Genomic DNA, 23174 nt, shown 5'->3' with positions numbered 1-23174 from the left:
CTTCCCAGTGGTCCCAATACCAACCCCTGAGGAACACCACTCATTACTGCTCTGCACTTGGACATCAAATCATTGACCACAACTCTTTGAGTGTGACCATCCATCCAGTTCCTTATCCATCGAGTGATCCATCCATCCATCAAATCCATATCTCTACAGTTTAGAGAAAAGGATATTGAGCAGGACAGCGTCAAGTGTTTTGTACAAGTTCAGGTAGATGATGTAAGTCCCTCTTCTGTCATCTACCAGTGCTGTAACCCTATTATAGAAGGTCACCAAATTTGTCAGCCATGATTTGCCCTTAGTTAAGCCATGTTGGTTGTCATTAATCACCTCCTTATTTTCCATGTGCCTTAGCATAGTTTCCAGAAGGATCTGCTCCATGATGTTTTTGGGCACAGTTGTGAAACTGATCAGCCTGTAGTTCCCTCGGTCTTTCTTTCCTTTTCAGTAATGGGGGTTATGTTTCTCCTTTTCTCTTTTCCAGTTTCTTGACAGCTCTGAGAAAGGTGGTGGTATATATAGTTGTAGGTGCTTCCAGTATGTGCACCTTATTTTTATAGAAGGATTTATTGTGTAAATCAAGGACAGAATAAATGTTTAACAGGTAATACACAGCCAGGGCAAGGCTCAGTCTCCAATGTGTTTTTCCTGCCCAACCAGGAATTCTTAAGGCATGCCAAAGTATCCTTCAGTCTTCTGGAACATATGTGCCAGTCTCAACTCCACTGCAATGGTCAAACAAAGTAGCATTGAACCACACTTAACCTTTATAGTGAAATGGTACTAGATATTGTTGGACTTCTGTACACCATCCTCCCCCCCTAAAAAAAAGGTAGAAATACGGTAGAGACAGAGGGGGAGGATGGTTAATAATTTACAGCAAATCTTACTGAATTTTGTGCAAAGTAAATATTGTTTCCAATGATATCTGCTGAAAATTGGCATACAATAAAACATTTGGTGATAACATATGGAAGGAGGTGTGAGAGACAGTTGAAGAAGCTTTCCACTTTCCTGTACATGTTTATAATCGAGTGTCCTCAACATTACAGATACTACATATTGAAACTGTCTGTATGCAACCTGGCTTACAAAAAAAAAACCAAAAAAAAACCAGCCAACCCAAAACTGTTATGAATAGAAAATACTGGCATTCTCAGCATGTTATTTCTCAATTTGTACCTTTTTTTGCCTGTTTCTTTTCTTTTCTTTTTTCACCCCCAGCCATCTTCAATGAATATAGACACTGTTTTACAAGGTTCATGCTAATGAACAATTGTTTAGAAGGCTGTAGGACAAATCCTTGGTGTTTTTCTGTAGACAGTCTGTGAAATCCAGGAAACCACATTTTAAATATAATGCTGATATATATCTAGGGCAGTTTAAACAAATGCAGTCACTTTTGCAAGATACTTCCTTTGGCTACACTGATCTGGCAAGTTATACATACATATAATATATATGCTTAAATCCCATGTGTACTTGCTTTGAAGTCAATGGGATTACTCGTATGATTATATACTTTGGTGGTTTGAGGCTTTAAAACATAGAAGGACATTTGACATTTAGAAAAGTAGGGCTGGAAGGGGCCTCAAGAAGTCCTCCTTCTGCAGGATTGGTTATATTTATATCATTTCTCAAAGAATTGGGGTTTTTTCTAGGCTGTTCTTAAAAACATCTGGTGAGAGAGATTCCAGATTCCGTGGTTTTCCCAGGCTCCATCCCAGTGCTTCACTATCTTTGTTATTATAAATGTTTTTCTGTAATGGCTGACCTGCATCTGTCTTGCTGCAAATTAAAGCTGTTATTCATCGAACTTTGTAACATGCAAGAACACAGTGTGTGACAAACTCTTACATATTTAAAGTCTTAAAATTGCCTTCCCGGGAATTCTCATCTCTGAAGACCCCAGAGTTTTCAAATCTCTTCCCCTGGACACATTTTCTGGACCTCTGGTCGCTTCCACTGCTTTTCTTCTGGGGCCCTCCACTAGACAGTCTCTGCCTTGCAGTCTCTTCCTTTCCATCCCCTATTAAGTGTCATCGCTTTTCTTGACACCACGGTTATTCGTCAGCATCTCTTCAAACTCTGAGCCTCCGTACTTGCAGTTGTCCTATGCATGCCATTTGTATAGTCTGCAAGCACAGTAAGTGTGCTGTGTCATGCCCAGATGATTTATGAAAGTACTAAAACACAATCATATCCACAGCAGAGTTTTTTAATCCTCCTGTCCCTCTAGACAGCTTCGACTATGGGCAAATGATAACTTTCTCTAGACATTACGCCCAACCGCTTTCGTACCTGTCTTGCAATTTTGTTCAGACCATGTTTTGTTAGTGTGTGTGAGAATGACATTTGAGACAGCACCACAAGCTTTACTAAATCAGGAAACGTGACATCTCCTGCTCTGCTTCTGCCACAAGGCCTGCTCCCATATGACAGAAGGAAATTACATTGATTTGACAGGATTTACTCTCTAGAAATCCATACTAGCTGCTATTCATTTCCATGTTATCTTCTAGGCACTTACAAGTAGTTTGAATACTTGTTCTGGTGTTTTTCTGAGGATTGAAGACTGGCTTGTAACATCTTAGCTCTGCTTTCCCTGCTTTGCAGAGCTGGATATTCTGTTTACTTTTTCCCATCCTTTTAGTACCTCATCTTCTATTCTTGCACTCTCAGAGGTGACTGTCCAGTGACTCAGAGAGCTCTCAAGCGGCCATGTAAGATTCCTGACTTGAAAAGCATTGTGCCCAATCAATTTGAAGACCTTTGATTTATTTAAGGGCATATTAATCTGCTCTTTTTAGGCCATTATCTTCCTGCTACTGTGTCTTTTGTTCCTTGTCTTCACTGGCATCTGTGACCTGTAGAAGTTTCTCAGCAGCACTATCAACTCTCCTAAACTGTTTATTTTGCCTTGCATGAAATATCTTGAGTTTAGATTGACTGCCAGGGTTAAATCCTGCTGGTACTGTGTTGAATTCTGCTGATTGTGTTGCTTTTGGATGAAGGCTTAATTATAGACCATGGAAAGAACCATGATTTTTGGTTCCTTCTTGGACAGTAGTCTTGCTGAAGAGTGAATGATATTAACTGCAATAATGGGACCCGAGGTGGGTTGTGATTTGGGATGCCTGCTGACCAGCTTGTGTGAGGGAGGGTTTGAGCTGTTGTATTGATTTGTTTTCAACCAGAATAAATGGCTCAGCCGTCACTCTGGGAGCTTAATGAACACTAATGCCACAGTGTCTGCTCCTCTTTGTTAGATCTGAGAATTTATTTTAGCAAATATATAGTATGTTTAGAGAATAAATTAACCACATTGTATTTGCCTCCTGAAGTTTCTTGTTTGTGGTGGCACTTCCTCCTTTGCAATTATTTACTGTTGGTTGAGTTCCAGAATGGTAGCTTCATCCTTTTTCTGCTTCCCTAAAAAAAGGGAAGTAGGGAGCACCATTAGAAACTTGAGTACATTTTTGAACATAACAGTTTCTGTAATGTCAATTTTTCCATAATCAAAAGAGGAATGTTCAGTTGAGGTTGCTCTTGAGCTGGTAAGAATTCACTGTATATAAATTAAAACTTTCTGTGCTAATTATAATACATTTATGAAGGCTTCTGGTCTCCTTCCTATAGGAGGGTATTTTCATGCCTATTGTATTTTTGCATAATCTGTTTTTCTGAAAGGAAGAAATGTAAAAACTCAGTAGCTGAGGTTGTAATTTTAAGAGGTGCAGTGAGAGACTCAGCTAAAAGAAACTGCAATATTCTATAGAATTTCATGGAGCGTTCTAAGAAAATGTGTCAGTTTCATGAGGGCTTTTATAGAAAAATTCTGCTTTTGTGTGGATTCAGGTGAAAAGGTAAATTTCATGGGATTTCTGAAAATGGCTGGATTTCACTGGTTCCATGAAATCTATGACAGCCATGGAAAAATGCACAGTTCTTGTCATGGAGGAAATTTTTATTGCAGTTTGCGGAACTTTTATTTTCTGTGTACATCTGTTCCTCTGACACATATTATGCATTCTGGACCTCTTCCTCATGTTGTAGTCTCTTCCTGTGAATATTTTACCCCTCTTGATGGATGCATAGTGCTCTGATCCTCAGATGATAGGAATCCATGACTGCCTACAAAGGAGGTTCAGTGTGCAAATGTGGGTGGGGGAAGGGTATGAAAAGTAAGAAATACTAAATACAGTCCTGAGGATTTTGTGTTTTATGGTAATGCCAGCTTATTTCTTGTAATATAGGAGGGAAAATAATCAGGGCTAAGGAATAGGAATGATTTATCATATTCAACGTGAGATCTAAGCAATGTAGCATCAAAAACCACCTACCTGCAATCTGTAAAATCTGGGTTTGTGTGGAGGGTCCAGCACAAGACCACCCAAGGAGCATATAAAGCTTCAGAGGAGAACAAGTGTATTGTGGTATCTCAATTTATCCTGTAAGTAATGCCCTCGTTGGCTAGGACACAAGTGTGACTGTAGCATGCTCATGTTATTCCCTGTCTTCATAGAGGCAGCAGAGCTGAAATAGATCTTGCTTTTCAAGGAGAGAAATTAAGACACAGAGGAGAAAAGGAATGCATCCTCAGACAGGGCTTGAAAATCAATGGTGGGATGAGGTGAAAACTTACAGGAAGGCTGTGTCAGAAGGGCATGGGAAATGACAAAGAAAAAGCGATATTAGGTAAGCGGAGGAATTGGAAAAGAAAGAGTTGTGAAACCAGTTAAGCCAAATCTATGCAGGGTTTTAAATGAAGAAGTCTGAACAGTGTCTTGAGACAAACAGGGAGCCATCTGATTAGCTTTGATTTAATGATATTTTTTAGCATCTTTGTGTGCCCAAGCAGCCAGAACTGAGAACTTCTGGGGAGTTGCCTTCCCCTTAGCCAAGGGAAGATGTGGAGTGTCCTGGTTTTGGCTGGGATAGAGTTAAATTTTCTTCTTAGCAGCTGTTGAAATGCTGTGTTTTGGATTTAGTGTGAGAACAGTGTTGATAACACAGGCATGTTTTGTTACTGCTGAGCAGTGCTTACAAAGTCTCAAGGCCTTTTCTGTGCCTCATCCTACCCCACCAGCAAGGAGGCTGGGGGTGCACAAGGAGTCGGGAGGGGGTACAGCCAGGACAACTGACCCCAGCTGACCCAAGAGATATCCCAAACCAAATGGTGTTATCATGGTCAGCGTATAGAGCTGGGGGAAGAAGAAGGAAGATGGGGTTGTTCAGAGTGATGATGTTTGTCTTCCCAAATAACTGCCGTGTGTGAAGGAGCCCTGCTTTCCTGGAGTGACCAAACACCTGCCTGCACATGGGAAGTGATGAATGAATTCCTTGCTTTGCTTTCTGGCACACAGCTTTGGCTTTGGCTATTAAACATCATCACCTTTTGTTATATTCTTTCGAGGAGATTTTGGCCTGCGGAGACCTGTTTTTCCCACTTCACCATCAAAAAACCTGCAGTCCAGCTCTTCTTTGCATTTGTGCTGCATTTCAAGGCCAGGTTGGATGGGGCTTTGAGCAACCTGGTCTAGTGGAAGGTGTCCTTGCCCATTGCAGGGAGCTGGGAACTAGGTGATACTTAAGGTTCCTTCCAACACAAAGCATTCTATAAATCTGTGTACTCCATGAATTTTCTTGCTTTTCCATTTTGATTCTCTTCCCCCATTCCCACTGGTGGGGAGTAAGCAAGTGTCTGCATGGGGCTTAGTTACCAGCTGGGGTTAAACCGTGACATGGAGAAACATCACAAAGTACAGCAGAGCTGATGGTACTATGGGTTATTACTCATGGAGGAGAGAGAGAGGGCATAAATATCAGGGTCCTGGATGATGTCATTGACCACTCCCACGGCCATGAGAACTGGAAAGCAGAAAGCTGACACCAAGGCCTGCTGTTGATGCACATGAAGGCTTGTCTATATTTAGTGAAGCCAAGGGGAGGTTCTCAGGGGCAAAAGGAACACATGGAAAGGAATATCTGAGGTATGAGGGAGTTATTTGTATTAACTGCAGTGGACACAGGTATTTGTGCTACATGTTACACTGTTGATTATTGACTGCTACCCACTCTCTTCACTGAACCTAATAAGTTCCTAGGATCTGTATTCCCTTTTGCTCAGTTTCTGTAAATGCTAAATAGATTTTTGCCATGTATAATGCTTTCCAGAGAAAACATCATCACCTTTTGTTGTGTTATTTTGAAGGAGGTTTTGGTCTGCTGAGACCAAGAACTGCTTTTCCCACTTCCCCATCAAACAACTTGCAACCCAGCTCTCCTTTGCATAATCCTATTTCAAATACGAATAATATGAATCCTCCAGTTTATACTAGCAAGGAAATTTGTGTGGTTGTATTTCATCATTGCCTTAGAGAAGAAGAGCAGGGCAGCTGCCAGGCTGTCTGTACAGATTTTCTCTGCTGAAAACTAGTGAAGAAACTGTAGTTGTCTTGATAACATATTCAAGATTTTCTTCCCCTCTTTCGCTAGCTCCCAGTATCAGGGAGTTGTGGCTATGCACTTTTCACTTGCAGTAGATAACAGCCTGCCCAGCTCATCCTCAAAGCGTACAGGTAGACAAGGTCCTTCTGTCTCTTTCTCTGGATGCAGCATCCTGATATATCTGGCTCTGTCTTGGTGACACTCAGATCTCTCTGGTGATGCCCAAGTCATCTCTAGTTTTAGTGAGCTTTTCAACATAGAAAAGGGGTATTCAGCTCAAGGACAGCAAAGCCTGGCAGGAGATGTCTGTAATAGTACTGACCAAGTCAAGCCTGTAGATCAGGGAGCCTGCACAAGGAGCTGTGGGAGGTGGGAATGAGTGGTCTGCATCTGGCCTGTGTTGTAGTGACCTCTCTTTTGCCAGGGAGCTAACACATGCTGTGCAGGGTTGATTAGCAGCAGAGCTTCTCCAGTCCCAGTCTTTGTGTATGTCAGGGCAGGGTTGGAGTTTTTATCTCACTGGGGCTCTAATGCTGCACCTGGTCCCTGTGGTGTAGGAATCAAAGCTCAGCATGATGTCTTGTGGGGTCAGAACAGGATGTGTTGGTACTTCTAGTCAAGAACATAAATCAGTTATGATCTCTGAAACTTCCCAGTTGCTCCTTTTCCTTACATCCAGTGCACACTTGTATGTTTTGTCAAGTCAGGCAGGAAGAAAATGTCCACTCATAATACATTTTGGCAGACTCCCTTTTTCCCCAGAAGCAACTTGTGCCAATATTCTCTCTATTCTATCAACTGAATATACGTGGCTAATGCCTACAAATTTATTCATGCTGATGGGCCCCACTTGCTGAAAGTGTTCTGTTCACACCAGATGCTACAACTGTGACCATACTTTTGTGGATTAGCACACTTGATTAGATATGAGTACAGAACTGGAGATCACAGTGCAAAGGCATGGGCTATCTCAGCCTTTAATCTCAAATGTACCTCATGGGTAAAGGTAGATGAATTAGTACCACCATCACAGGTAATCATATAATTTTACCTTTCAACCTCATTGATTGTCTCCACCTTGGGAATCTCCAAAGATTCATGGAGAGATGTGAGGCCTCAGGACACCTGAGTTCACATAAGCAGAGATCCACGTTCCCTGTGGTGGTGGTTTCTTTCCAAGGAAGAACTGGGTGACAACCCAGCTATTTCCTTTCGAGTGTTTCCTTTCAAAACAATCAGAGGCAGTGGGACTTGGAGTGCCTGACACCCTGCTTTTTGCATGTATCTGGCATCGTCATTTCTTCTCCAGAGTAAGCTGGCTAAATTAATTTGATTTTAAAGAAGTGAAGCACTGAGACTGTGCCTGACATTTTCAGAATTCCAGGACGCTGTGTTCCCAAATCAATATGCTGATTTAGTAACATAACTTATGCTCAGGAAGGCCATGTGACACTCTCAGACCCATCTATCTTAGTTGAGCATTTCTATTAGAGATGTGCAAATCCTTTCCAGGACTGCAAGTGAGATTCTACAAGTTTCCCAGTAGAAGGGGGTAGTGTGGAATTACAAACACCCCACTATCCCCTGCACCAAACACCAGATTTGAATATGCCCCTTTTCTTGTTTGAGTCTCAAGCAGGCCCTGACACAGGACCATCTCTGTACTGCTAGCAGTCAAATAGACAGGTGCACACATCCATCGATGTGCAGATATAGCAATAATAGCCTACTGCCCGTAAAATATGCACTTCCATATGCAGATAAAGATCCATTTTTAAGCAGGCACTTTAGGGAATCAAAAGATGCACTTGAAAAGGTAAAAGGGTACCTCAAGAGAGATTTAAATTTTTCACAGATTTAAATAGAATCAGAATAGTGCACAAATGTAGTCTGTGTCTGTCTACATGAAAACAAACCCAATATCTTTTGGCCATGTAGCTCATTTAATATATATCAAAAGTGTCTGACTGTAGGCCATTCATGTTTATGATACCCATGGAAACAACATATTTGAGTCAGCAATGGTTGAGTCACTCAAACAAAAAGTGACTTTAGGACACAGACAATGTGAGTGAACTTATTCTGGCAAAAGTGTTGATAAAAGTATATCAGAAAAAATGCTACTTTCCTTTTCTTTGTTAAACAGCTGGTGGTGCAGCCATCTTACATTACACAATGCTTTGAGTTTATACTTCCTTTTACTTATAAGGTACTGGCAGCTGAATCTTCTAATAGTGCTAGAAAGGTCTTTGTGTGTTATTTCAAGATGCACAGAAATTGTGCTTTAAATAGTGAAACAGTTAGTTGATTGTAGCAGTGAAGTTGCCTACCTTCTAAACTGGTACCACTTATTTCTGTGTAGGCCCGGCTTTGATTGAGGATATTTCAGTACCATCCTGTTTACCTGTAGGGATGTTTGCCTGACTACAACTTTTAAGAACAGGCTTAAGTTTATGCTGGAAAGTGTCTGCACCTTACCAAAGAATACAAATGTTCTTCTAAGTGCCTTTCCTTACTCCAAGTAGCCGCTGTACTCCTGTAGGCATCACATCTTTTATGCCCTATGCAGTGACTGGCAGAGCCCAGCACAGCAGAACCCTTTGTGCTCACCAGGTGACCAGGATTTGAAGGATCACTAAACTTAGCCATTTTGTATCTCAATCCACGAGGAAGCACTTTAATCGTGTATTTTCAAGGTTAGAGTGTTCATTTTGGCCTCATACTTGCTAAGTGGCACAGAGATGTTATGCACAGTACATGGTAATGCTATAATTTATTGCTTTCTAAAAGCCACCCAAAGTACTGCACTGTAATCAAATAGCACTTCTTGATGACACTGCGTGCTCCAGATATAGCCTGAAACAGACTGACACAAATAAGTCATTTAAAGGTGCACAGCCAATCAGAAATTCTTGTCAGATGGAAGATTTGTGAATTAGCAGTTTTCTGGTTTTAAATTATGGCTTCGTCTTAATGAGACATTTGCTAACAATGAAGCTATGTACCTGCATTTGGTCTGTCCCTGCTACTCTAAACAAGGTAACTGATATGGCCATATTCTGATCTGCAATGTGGGACCAACCTGAGCTTAGTTTGCCTCCATGAGAAGAAAATAGTCCTGTTACTCCTACTCCTTACTTAACTTTGGTTACTGACCAAAAAAACACACAGTTTTTATACTGGGGGAAAAAAAAAATCAGAAGACTTAAACAGAAGATGAAAGTTGCATTCAAAGTGGCTATTTCGAAGTAGGGTTTGTTTAGGTTTTTTTACTGTCAAACTGTGAATGCCCCACAATCTAACTGCTTTCTGCCTCAGTTGGTTCTTACAAACATTATCAGGTTACTTGAGTTAGTAAGGAAGGCATTAGTTTTTATCAGGCTTGTATAATTTAAAGTCTCTCCTTTCTCTTTTGTTACCCTTTTTGGAAGTCACTGTAGACAGTCTTTCTCCTGAATTCCCCTTTTTTTTTTTTTGTGAGGACCCTCAAGTGACCACTTCTTACTATGCTCCTCCAGGAACCCTGGCTGAGCAAGCTCACAGCTGGTAAGGCTTCACCTCTTACCTTTGCTGCAGTGCTTCTGACTCCTTGAGTGGTCAGGCTTCTGCCTGTGCTATTTTCTTGGCTCTACCAGACATCTGTGCTCAATGTCTGCATGTTTACTGGGGTGTTGTACAGCCCAGTCCAGGCATCCTTTCTGCCACACTGTCCTGTCATTTGCCCACCGGTTACAGGAGCTGCTCTTCCATGCCTGAAGGTACCTTGTCCAGCACCTTCAGGTACAGAAAACAGCCTCAATTTCTTGTGACTGGGGGAGATGGGTAAATCTTAACGCATCTGTTGGCTGTATTTCTGAGACTACTTAGGAGGTGTTTGTAGGGGTAGATCAGCCACCACATCTGCGTGAGGCCAGATAACGTTTACAAATTGTCCACTGGATTTTTAGAGTTCTCAGGGACAGGCATCATTACTTCATTATCAATCATTATTGACAACAAGTAAACAAAGTTCATGGTATATTCAATATTTCACGTAATTCTTGGTGTAATATTGCTCTGTGTCTTTGTAGAAATGTAACCTGTATCCCAGGAAACAATGGCCCACATTTGACATTGGGAATACGTCCAACAACATAAATGCAATTTTGGCACCTTAATTTGTAGAAATGTACTATTTAGCTACATCTGATATATTTTTAAATGTTTTTCAGTACAATTCACTTGAAGATAATTTATTGTGTAAGACAACTTGGCCAGTGCTACAGTTCTTGGAGACCTGTGTTCTGTAGCAGAAAGAGAAGCTGGTGTATTTATGCCTTCTGAATCCAGTGGAAGTCTGTCTGTTGACTTTCATGGGGCTCTGGATTAGATCTTTAATGAACATCTCCTGATATCATTATGGGAGCAAATATTGGAGCAGCATCATGAAAATTTCAGATTTAGTCGATACGAAGGATTTATTAAATTTTTTTTAGAACATACAGTAGTTTGAAAATTGCTTCTTGAAAATTGCTTCTTTACCTGCTGCTCTGTTCATGCTTATCCCACAGTGACCTGAGCCACACAAAAGATTATTTTGTCAGAAAGAAGCTGAGGCCAAGATTAGGGCAAATGAAGAAACCATGCAAAATAAAAGCAACTGATTGTTTGGAAACAAATAGACAAGGTGCAAATCCAAAAATCAAATCTGAATGCACCCAAAGAGACGTGGGGAGAACTTTCTGAACCTGTTAATTTCAGAAGTGTGGCGTGTTGCGTTGCAGAGAACCTAATAGTTTTGAAATGTAAACACATAGTATGTAAAACATAAACCACAGAATTAATGAATCATGTTAATTTCACACTGCCCCTGCTTTGGACTAATTAGTGCAAATTAAATGTTGCACTTGTCAAGCAGAGCAGTTTGTGCACCATGTATTGCATTAAGAATTATTTTTGGATCCATTTGCACAATGTGAAAATAGTGCGAAAATATTTTATTTCAATTAGTGGTAGTTTTACAGTCATTAAAAGATTTCTTTAATAGGCTTAGACTCCCATGGCCTGCACAGCTGCATGAGGTCTGGTTTGCATTTAAAGGTGGGAAAAGATGTAGTGGGAAGGAGGACATTTAGCTGACTGGATTTACTTAATTACCCCCCACCCCATTCTAAAATGCCAGACCAGGCTGGTCAATTATCTGTCCCTTCGTCAGAGGCCAATTGCTTAATTGCAAATTATCCATAATAATTACACAGCCAAATAACTACTGGATTTATTTTTAATGAATGTGGAAGCCCTTAACAAGGATTTAAATGTACCCACCAGGATTAGTCAAAATCGACAGCTATCAAAGGGCTGGAATCTGCCACTCTCACTTCTGTGGAGGAGAGCATCGCTCTGCTTATTTCCTGTTCATTTTCAGTGAGACTCAGAGAAGTGAAGATGCTGTGTCCATGCTCTGTAATGTTTATAGGGTCTAACATTTCCATTGTTTCAGTGAGACAGACTGAAAAAGAGGGATTACTGAAAATGGAAAAGGCTGTCAGAACGTGGGATGCTGTGAAGCCGGGGCAGAATATAGGACAGAGTGGAAATACTGCCTTTGCTGAAATGAGATGGAGCTCTGCCAAGCAGCAAAAAAAAGGGATTGTCAAAACAGCAGCGCGCTCCCCCTCGGAGGCATTCCTGGCGCGGGAGAGGAGGGTCTGCCCACTGCGGGGAGATGGAGGCCTTCCCCCTCGGTGGGATGCAGCGCTCGGAACTGGCCGGCAGCAGCAGGGATGTAATTAGCGCTGACACAAAACACAAGGCAAGGCTTTTGACGCTTGTTTTTCAGTTCTGACAGAGAGGAAAATCATAAGAAAGGTGGCCTTTTTTTAAATCTTTTTTTGTGTTTTGCTTTTTCCTTCCCTCCCCCCGCCCCCTTAAATAGCTTTCTCTCTTCAAATTACCTGAAACCACTGGGTACGTGGGCCACGTTCCATGGTGCTGCCCACTTGTCCACACTTGTCAGCCTGGAAAAAAGAGGTGTACTTTATTGAAATACTAAAGGAAATGAGAACAGGAATTTAAATATAATGCTCTGTCTGTTCACAGGCAGACGAAGACGATTCAGTAGTTGAAGACGTAACAGAAAATTTGGAGTGTGAAGGAGGAAATAAACTGAAAGCAAAGGAGCATGCAGAGGGGAACTAAGCTTTATAACGTGGTGCAGGTAAATTTAAGTGGCTGAACTGTTTTTGAAATGGAAACTTGGCATCTGTCTGCTCTCCATATTGGTGTCCCGAGGTCCAGTTCAGAAAGCTGTGTCCCACTGTGCTAACCTCTGTAAAAACACTGTACCTTGGTGTCTCCCAACACTATTGCCCAGCATCTAAGCAAAAGCATTCTCTCAGTTCTGATTTGCTTTTTCACTTCTATGTTGCCTGCTCTTAGTAGGTCATGTGTAAGCAATTTTTTCTGATGCTTTTTCTAGGAGGTTAAGTAATTAACTTGGAGGAGAATGGGAAGCTGTGATCTCGCCTCACTTTGAAAGGCCATTTCCTGAGATTTCTGCAGCATGGTTCTTCCTCCTCCTAAATTTCTTACACTGAATTCTTGCATGGGGAGTTGATATTATTGACATCAAAGCCCCAGCTGGGACCTTTTTTGATTGTGAAGTATTCTATGGAATATTATACTCCTAAAGGAACTTTAACAATGATAGAGTGAGGCATGATGAAATATTAAACTGTTTTGTTTTGAGGCTTGGTTTTTTTAATGGCTGAGCCCTGTCTGCTTGTACCCTGCTCTGATGGGTGTCAAAGTTTGCTAATGCAAACACAGCCTGAAAACTTCAGATTGTGCTTCATGGCTCAGTGGTTAGAGGACACAGTCCTGAAGTTCCTGAAACATGCCTGGATCTTCCTGAAACATGCCTGGATCTACATGAAATAGTGACCCCATAACTGGTAGAAACTTGACTTGTCATCAAAAATCTGAATTTATTTAAGATGTAGCTGATCTCCCAATTATAAATTCAGTACCATTCATCATTTTCATCTATGACTTTGAATAACTTCTCTAGTCTGTTTCTGTTGTTGTCAGTCTGACGGGTTTGTTCCTTACAGGGTTAATTAAGAATACACTCTGGTTCCTACACATGGAATCTGCATGTTAAAATCAATGTGGATTTCTACCTACACTCCTTGTTTGCAGAGAGAAAACGAAGACTCTGCACTATGAAAACAGCTGCTGGATTCATTCTCTGTACCAGGTGCCAGTAATGAGGTGGGGAGGAAGAATCATCCATCCATTCTTTTAAATTGAGCAGATATTTTCTTTCCTATTATTCTAATTGATATACCATACCCTTCAATGTTTTTATGATCATTTTCTCATTCCTTCCTCCTTGGTTTCTTTTCCCCTTAAATATACATCCCAGTCTGCACTGCTGTTTGCTCTTCGTAAGTCATGATGCAGTTTTGATTCTTAGTCACATTAAGAATATCTGTTTCCAGTATTTCCAGCCCTGAAATAAATGCCTGTAATCGTTAAAGGTGCCACAAAATTCCAGCACTGTTGTTTTTTCTTATATTTTTATTTTTAGTCTGGAACCAGTGCATCTTCCAGCTTCCTCAACTCCCTTATAATTTGTTTAGCATGAACACTTTTCTGAGAGCAATACTAGGTACAGGCACCTCACCTTTTTTTTTTTATTTAAGATTTCTCTTTTCCTTCTCTAATGTGGATTTTTATGCACCAGAAATGATTGCAAAGGAACCTTTTCCTCAGCCCATGTTTCTCAATGAATCTTCCCTTCCCATGTTCTTTGTCTTGTCACAATAAATAATCAACAGTTCCAGATAATGTTGTTATTAAAATTTCCTCAAGGAATAATTGTTACCGATACTGTTAAGTGTACTGAGAAATGTCGGGGGATTACTGGGAAAGAGGAAATAGAGGAATTAGAAGCAAGGGAAGGTAATAACTTGTCCCGCCGCCCACTGGGGGCGGGTCCTTGTGACGCGGCCCGGCGGAGCGCCGCGATGGGCTCCGCCCGGAGCATCCGCGGAGAAACGCGGCTCCCCGGGGCTCCGCTGTGTCCGGGACACCTGCCCGCTCCCACCGCGTGCATCGCTTCGTGCTCTGGGCCTGGCAGTGCCGGCCGGGCCGGGCTGCTTCGCTTGCCGCAATGGCAGCCTGTGTGTCGCTGTTCGCTGCTTGCTGTGGCGGGCAGCCTCAGAGGGGACTGGCAGATCAGAGAGGAGCCCTTCCCTTCCCTTCCCTTCCCTTCCCTTCCCTTCCCTTCCCTTCCCTTCCCTTCCCTTCCCTTCCCTTCCCTTCCCTTCCCTTCCCTTCCCTTCCCTTCCCTTCCCTTCCCTTCCCTTCCCTTCCCTTCCCTTCCCTTCCCTTCCCTTCCCTTCCCTTCCCTTCCCTTCCCTTCCCTTCCCTTCCCTTCCCTTCCCTTCCCTTCCCTTCCCTTCCCTTCCCTTCCCTTCCCTTCCCTTCCCTTCCCTTCCCTTCCCTTCCCTTCCCTTCCCTTCCCTTCCCTTCCCTTCCCTTCCCTTCCCTTCCCTTCCCTTCCCTTCCCTTCCCTTCCCTTCCCTTCCCTTCCCTTCCCTTCCCTTCCCTTCCCTTCCCTTCCCTTCCCTTCCCTTCCCTTCCCTTCCCTTCCCTTCCCTTCCCTTCCCTTCCCTTCCCTTCCCTTCCCTTCCCTTCCCTTCCCTTCCCACTTCAACTGCTATTGCCTGTACTGAAGTAAGGTTCTGCAGGCACTTTTAGCCATACACACATATAAATTTACTTTATACCACATTTGTTCTGTAAAAAAAATCATGAAAATTCGGTAGAAAATAACGTATTTGTTTCTGCTCAGACATTTAACTCCTTAACGCCTCAGATTTTTTTTAAAAATATCATTTAATCCAACCTGTCCACTTTGTTAGTTTGGCCTGGTACCCGGTGTTTTTGCTCCTCCTAAATGAAAAGTAAAGCATGGCAGAGAAGCAGGCGGATCGGCAGTCTCTGTTGTGAATATACATTCAGGGAGTTCAGAGAATCTCTTTGGAAAAGAGGTACTCAATGGCTCACCCAAGATAGAAACTGTGGCTTTGCTTCAATACCCTATTGCAACAATGCCAGTGCTGCTGGCATTCCCCTCTAGGAAGGGCTGTGATCTGCCCAATAACTCTTTAAAATGCATAAAATCAGATTGGAGGGAAAAGAGGAAATTATCCTGGGTCATCCTGGGAAGCCCTGAAAAGTCCGACGAACAAAAGTAAGGAACATCTAGAATGAGCTAAAGGGAAGATGAAGCTTAAAAAAACATTTATAACAGGGAAAGCACAGAATGGCCTCTCAAGTGATGTGAAGGCCTCTTGTATTTGAATATCTCATTAGGCAGCTGCAGGGGAAGGAGGCACCTAAATATCTTAAAATATAGTCCCAAAAAACTAAGATTTTAAGCTGTCTGAAAAGGGAAGTGATCTTCTATTTCAGAATATGAAAATGTGGGGTGAACAGTTACTTTCCACTCCATGTGTTTAAGATTTGTCTCATCAATCACAAACCTAGGAAATAATAGTAAAGATTTATATTCTGTATGGCTGTGTACTGGTTTATTCAGAGAAATACAGAACGAGAAGGAATGTTAGAAGTCCTACTTTATGAATTAAGTATCTTGTAAGTGGAAGTTGTATCCTGTGAAGTGATTGGCTCTGAACATGTGTAGAGCTCTATGGGACTATCTCAACACTCATGGTTGGGTGGGTACCTGTGTGTCCCTTGTGAGATCAAGGCACATCCTAGTTTAACATGGAAAAACTCAAAGGCTGGGGCAAAAGCATTCAAGGTATATAGAAATACTCTTTCCTGATGCAGATATTTCAATCTTTTGTTCCTTTAAAAAGAAAACCCAACCTTTTTCATTCAATCTTAGGCGTGACAAATTTGAAGTTTTAGGATAAAACTGCTTTTGATTTATGATGCTGAGCTAAATTTTAAAATGGAGGAGAGGAAAAAAAAGGCATTCCAAAGGTAAAATTTGGAATTAATGCTAAAAAAATTCAGTATCTAGACAAAATTAAAAGTAGCTAAGAATAGGAATTCAAAAACTACTCTGCCCTCTCAGTACGTTGCTGCCATGACACTACAGTAATTTATTGCTGCAGAACATTCCCTTCTAGAACTCTCTAAATATTTTAAGGAATTTCAATTACATATTGCAGGGGAACATCTTTAAAAGCGTTCAGGTTTGCTAGCTTTAAGGACCTTAGAGAAATCCACATGCAGAAAAGCAAACAAACCAGTGAGAAATGTACACTGTTTAATTAAAATACTAGGTTTTGGCACATTCTTTTTGTTACTAACTGTGACTTATTAAGGAAAAAACCCCTGCGTAAAATCCTTTAAGTGTACAGATAGATTTTTTTTTTTTTTTTTCTTCTGAGCTTTGTACAAATGGCTTGTATTGTCACCAACAAAACAGTCATAGACTTGGGTGTATGTTTTGCTCTTTTCATATGTTAATGAGTTATGGACTGCGTTGCACCATGTATATGATAGGCCGTTAGTTAAATGCTCATTGTCCTGAGAAATGTTGAATTCATTATGAGAGAGAGAAGTAATAGATTCCCTATCTTCATCTCAGTAATCAGTTGTTATGATAGATGCTCAATTGCTGTGGATGCAGGCAGACAGGAGAGCTGCTCGTAAAGAGCACCCTCAGTGCCAGTCAGAACTCTCTGGCTCTCAAGTGTCATATGGAAACACACAGGTTATTTTTGCTACACAATTGTATGCAATTAGGAGGTGTAGTTCCCAGGCTGTTACAACTACAGAGTAGGTATTTTCAACACAAAACAGCTCTCCTCCTTTCACACCATGTGAATCTTTAACGATTTCAAAGAGTATGATTAAGAAGGGGGAGGAAGGCTTGGATGCTTCAGTAACTTGTTAAGGGCTCAGTTATAGCTGTCTGTCCTGTACTGCCTGTTTCTGCAGTGCAATGCATGATATTTCACAGCAAATTAATGCTGCGTAAAGCATACTTCAAAAATTCAGTTTGGGAGGCAGTAAATAGTGTTTCTGTTTTCTAACTGGCGTTTACTTGGGAACCGGACTTTTCCTGTGATGTTCTTCACTTCACTTTGATGCTGAACTCTGCTTTTGCCTGCTTTGTGAAGTTGCATAATATAAGTAGGATGTCTCCATCTTTAGAAATAGATACTGGCTTCCTTTCAAAGCCTAAACTGAGGCTACTGCTAGTAGATTAGGGTTAAAAGGAGTTGTGAGAGGGTTAAGCCTCTACCATGATAATAAGTAACAGAGCCCTTTTTGGGAGTAATGCAGAAATCTTGGCACATCAGGAAAGATGTGCTTGTCCTTTGTTGATTTCTCTCATATCAGGAATCAGTGCTGCAAAGGAGTGAAGATCCTGGGCATGATTCCGAGCCTCGTGGACTAGACTTGGCTATACAGTTCAGTGAAGTACCCCATCTCTGCTTGCACCAGCCTAGCTTCTCCCAGTGAGTACAGCAAGGGAAATGCACTGCAGGAGCTGATGAGGAGCTCTTACATAGGTGTGATCACTATTAAAGATTTGTTCCCAGTTTTGATCTTGGTGGCATCAGTGCTCTCCTAAAATCAACCAGCAAAGAAAATGTAGCTGAGAGCAGTGTGGCTATTTATTTTTACAGTCTCTTGTATTTGTGGTCTCAGTGGTGGGACCTGATGGTATCAGTGCCCTAACTCAGAACATCTCTCAGCAGGCACTCAGCTCACCAGCCCAGCCTGGGCTGTATGGTACTAATTAATTCTAAAGAAGGCTAGGTGGATTTCAGGTATGATATTATTAGTACTGAGGTAACTGAGTGACGTACCAAAAGAATTTCAAATTGCTAGCTCAGTTATGAGCATAAAGGACTCTGGCTTGTTCTTGCTTAAATACCCTCTTTCTACATTCCCTTGGCTGCAACTAAACTGCAGAATATTTACCTGCCTGATTGTTGTTTGTAAATCTGGATTCTTCCCTCCCCCCATCCACTAAATCTTCCTTAGATGCTAAGAGGAAAAAATAGTGTACAAGAAAGTGGCTGTACAGCTTTTCTTTTCTGTTCTGCCGCTCTGTGTAGAGCTTTTTGTGGCACTCAGGGGTGCAGTAGGGCTTGAACAGTCCAGACAGTGTGCCAAGGCGTATTCCTGTAGGACATCACTAGAGATCCCTGCTCATAAACCTTGCCTGCAGAGCTGTAACTGGAGAGAGAAAGAGAGAGAGAGGGAAAGAGAAAGGGAAAGAGGTGAAGCAGGAAGGACACAGAGGTGTAATTAAGGACTTACAGAGAAGACAGAGAGAGAAAACTGAGAGAAAGACCATAGTGAACAGATTGGTAGATGGGAAACAACCTCCCAGGGCCAGGCTGAAGACAAAGGGGCTGAAACATAGAGTAAAGAAAAAAAAAGGTAATGTCAATTTTGGGGTATTATATTAAGACGAAAAGCTGGGCCAGTCCCAACCAGCCTGTGTGGAAAGTCCAAGAGCTGGCTGGAAATCAGGAGGCAGAGGCTGTGAAAAAAAGGGAGAGGTGGAAGAAAGGAGGGTTGGCCTTGAGAGCAATAAAATGTGCTGTGCTTTGTGCAGGATTGAAAATTGTTCAGCTGGGAAGGTGCATTTGGTTGTGGACAAAATGCTCAGAAATCTACAGGGAGAGATGGAAAAGGTCTTTTACAAAGAGGCAGTGTGAAGAGCTTTGCATATAGATCATTTTTAACAAAGTAAAAAGGATGGTGACTTCATTAAAAAGTGCTTGATGCTTACCACAATTTAGATACCGCAGGCCACTTGTCTGGGTATCTAAACACAGATTTAAGGGCACAGCTTTGCATGTGTGAAAGAAAAAGAAGTGGAGTGGTGGGCTTGGTCTACCTTCTTTGCTGGTGTAAATGTCTGGAAATCAGATTACCTGGATGTTAGAAGGCACAGATTACTGCTATTATAGTAGATTGTTAGCAACTCAGATTGTCACTCTTAAAATCAAGAGAGTCTGAGATAATGGAAAGAGAAGTCAGTGGAGCTCTTGCAAGCCTTGCTAGTGCAGAATCTTCCTGGATGTTTTTAGTTATGAATCAACTTCATCTTGGTTTCTAATGAGTGATTTGGAAGCTAGTGCCCGTTTGTGAGAAGCACTTTCATACCGATAATATTGTCATATGTTGTTAGTCTCACAATTTATTTCTGTGTTTGGCTAGCTGCTCTCATAGCCTCTGAAGTCTAAAATTGAACATAAATTCCATACCACCTATGGTGCTAAATACCAGTTTTAATGCAGGTTTTTATTGTATTTGGCTGTGACTGAACAGAAACTAAAGAATACAGGCAGCATTAAGAGCCTCTTTAGAATTTCAGCCAGTCCCCTCATTCTGACTAGGGGCGTCATGAGAAACTGGAAGTGGGATAAGTGAATGGGGCTGTAGGGGAGTTTGAGGGCTCCTTTTCTTCCCTTCTTCAGTTCCTTGAAACTTTCATTAAATTATGGATAAACCCTCAATAAGAACAAAATAGTAAAAGAATGACAGCTGAATTTTTAGACTCTGATGACCTAAAAAATAGCTTTTCAGACATAAAGAAACATAAAGGATTGAAATGTACGACTGTAAACATCCAGACGTTATACTGTCTTTTTTCAGATTCGGCTTCTGATATTCACGTTCATGAATAGCCTATTTCAGTGACATTACTGGGACAAAAGCCCTATGGGTGTAATTCCTGTTACTTCACTAACATCAGTTAAAGTCAGCATCTCTATGCAGATTTGAACTCGCTTGATGAATTTTGTGAGGTTTGTGTTATACGTGCAACAAGATGTGTCTGCTGACACTATATGGGTATATATTGGAATCTGGTGTACTGTCAGCTGTGTGGGGAGAAGGCTGCAAAGTGCAAACAGAGTAGAGCTTGACCAAGCAGCAAAGGACTCTATGAGGTGTCCTCTGTAGGGAAGAGTGGGAAGGGAATTTGTGGGTAGAAAGTGTTGCAGAACAGCAGCTAAGGACTCCATGGAACAGGTACTCACAAAAGCACTGAATGCCTACAAGCTGTTCAGCAAATACCCTTCTATGAATTTGAAAGGGACTGTGAGCACCAGACAAGTAGCATTATTAATATGGCTTGTTCAGCAAGCTAACATTAAGCTAAGTGAGGGAGTAAGAAACAGTTAACACACCGCTGCAAAAATGAGAGGTTTGTTGCAGTTGGAAAGAATGAAACTCTGCAACTACAGTATTAGTTTTCTGTGAGGGGCCAAAACAAAGGGGGAACACTTGAAACACATAGATTTAAAATTTAGAAGTTGCACAGGTAATTTGGAATCCTTAATTCAGAAACAGATTGTAATGGGCATCAGAGACCCAAACCGTGAACAGAGATGTTTGAATATCCTGAGTTAACCTTAGCAAAACAGTAAGGATGGAGGAGGCCACAGCACAGAGGCAGACCAGACTGCAGATGCTGGAAGGAAAACCAAGGCGATGATCCCCTGAATCGGGGCCACAACCTATCACAAGCCCATGGGAGCACAGGAGGCAAAGCAAAACCAGTGACTCCAAGGGGAAATCTGCAAACGTGCACAGAGCTCTTTTTATATGCTGCCCCAGCACACTGAGCTATCTGCATGTGATGGCTTTCAGCAGGCTGTGTGAAATGATTTGGTAGCCTTAGCTGAGTCCCACCACAGAAATGCCAAGCTTCTTAAGCTGCTTAACAGGCTTGGCGAAGAGGATAATGATTAACCGTTTATTAAAGTCAGCCCCTCCAGGTCAGAATGAGGGATATTGGTAGTGAGAAAGCTCGTGCTGCTCTTGCCTTCCCAGTGCCTTTTATGCAGATAGAGGACTTTAGCCTTTGGGGATACAGTCAGTGGTATTGAATTTACTTAAAAGTACGAAGTGCCTTCATTTCAGCACTGAATGCCACTGTGGGCCATTGTAAACTTCCCCCGTGCAGTCTGAATCTCCTTAAAGGCAGACATGCACTGGTTTCTCAGAAAAGCTCCACTGAGAGCATGCAGTGTACATGTCAACTTAATTAAATGAATTTGTTTAAAATATGATCGATGGTGTGTGAAATTATATAATTATTCCATAAATACACTTTGTTAATTAATTAATATTTTAATTAAAGGGTAATTGGAAACTCTTTGCATTACTACCTTTTTTTAAGGACATGAATGTGGCTTTACCTCATAGTCACTGATTAGACCAAAAACCCCTTTTTTAAAAAAAAGCAGGTATTAAACTAGGAGCCCAGGAGATTTTAAAAAAAAAAAAAAAAAAAAGGCACAAGATGACTGCCATGTCCCAGTTTGCCATAGGAAGGAATTTGGCTGCCCTTTAAAATCTTTGCTTTCAATCAGCCTTCAGTTTTTCTAATATCCTTCATGTCTCTTATTCTGGGAGAGTGATTGTCTCTCTGGGAGTTTTGCCTTGAAATGTCTCTCTGGAAAAAGAACTTGGAACAAAGTGCTAGTTGTTGGTTGAGAGAGGCTGGTATTAGCAGTTTGTCAGAGCTAGACATAAATCCCTCTTTTTCCCTTATAATCATTTTCCTCCAGTATTGTTCAGTTTACCTGTTTATTTTGAAGACTATCCATATTAACAAACCCAGACTCCCTATTACTCACTGCCAGAACAGCACGCCAATCCCCAGACAACTTTTTGTAACTGCTGGTGTGGAATAAATGAAAAGAAATGACTGGAAACCAAGACAGAAATGACTGTGGCCCTTATCTCGCCCCTGGAAATTCATATATAATTCACACTGAAGCCAATAGGCTAGGAAGGGCAAATTTGAGGCCTGTCTGTGAAAAATTATCAAGGGCCCACAAATTAAGGCGCTAATTTTGCAAACTTGCCCAATTAAATGTGAATGCCTTCTGTGAAGGCCAGTAGAAAGGGTGCTGCTTGCAGGTCTAAACTGAGCTATGCTTTCAATTGAAGCTTTGGGATGTAGACAAATATGAACCAGGGAATTCTGGACAGTAAGTAGTTATTCTGCGTGTTTTGATCTTCTGCTTACCTGGCAAAATTAAACTGATAAGTTTCTGCAGCTGTTAACCACTCTGCAGCTGCCTGCTGCTCCTGGATGCCTCAAGAGCTCGTAAGTGTTTGACTGTGACTGGTCTAAAATGTTGGTGGTTTGTGATTTCTTACCTGTCCTGCAGTACCATACCCATTGTAGACCTGGAATGTCCTAAGAGAAATCATAAGTTCATCACAGTGACAGCACTTTAGTGTGTGACATAAGAGGATTGTATGAGGCTAGCACAGAAAGAACAAGGAGGACCATAACTAGCATAGGGACGAATAAAGTCCAAGTCACTCAGGGGTAGATTACAGCACATTTAGGAATGTGCATCTGTTTGCACAGGAAAACTTACACAGCTTTTCAGTGATTCATAGATTTTTTTAAAACAAAATGTGAGATTTAAAATATTTTTTGAATTCCTAATTGCAAAACTGAGCTCACTGTGTTGTGTTCTCATAGAAAAGCTACCCTTTTTTGTCTTTAAATCCAACAGTGAATCGCAAGCCATGCCTGACTTATTCATGTGTGACATGTCAGGTGCATGAGAGCTTACATCACATGCTATGCCAATGCATAAAATTTTTAAACCTGTCCTTGACAACTGAACAATTCAGCAACCTGGACACAAGCTGCAAGGATCAAAAAGTAGGACAAAATTACAACTGTTTATACAGCTTTG

At 41.5% G+C, this 23174-nt stretch overlaps 2 long non-coding RNA genes across 2 annotated transcripts in view; one reads left to right on the top strand and one right to left on the bottom strand.

The window, feature by feature from the left end:
* The window catches only part of LOC116444846, a 51620-nt gene that overhangs the window by 16096 nt on the left and 12350 nt on the right, over positions 1 to 23174 (top strand). The gene's annotated exons all lie outside the window — the stretch shown is intronic.
* Positions 334 to 21691, bottom strand: LOC116444847. Its single transcript, XR_004240550.1, has 3 exons — positions 21678 to 21691; positions 18365 to 18371; positions 334 to 438 (listed from the first exon to the last, which is right to left on the bottom strand). It is a non-coding gene; the product is annotated as an uncharacterized LOC116444847 (long non-coding RNA).

The sequence above is a fragment of the Corvus moneduloides genome, chromosome 5 (genome assembly GCF_009650955.1).
Source record: "Corvus moneduloides isolate bCorMon1 chromosome 5, bCorMon1.pri, whole genome shotgun sequence".
Taxonomy (NCBI): domain Eukaryota; kingdom Metazoa; phylum Chordata; class Aves; order Passeriformes; family Corvidae; genus Corvus; species Corvus moneduloides.
This window is presented reverse-complemented; position numbering and strand designations above follow the sequence as displayed.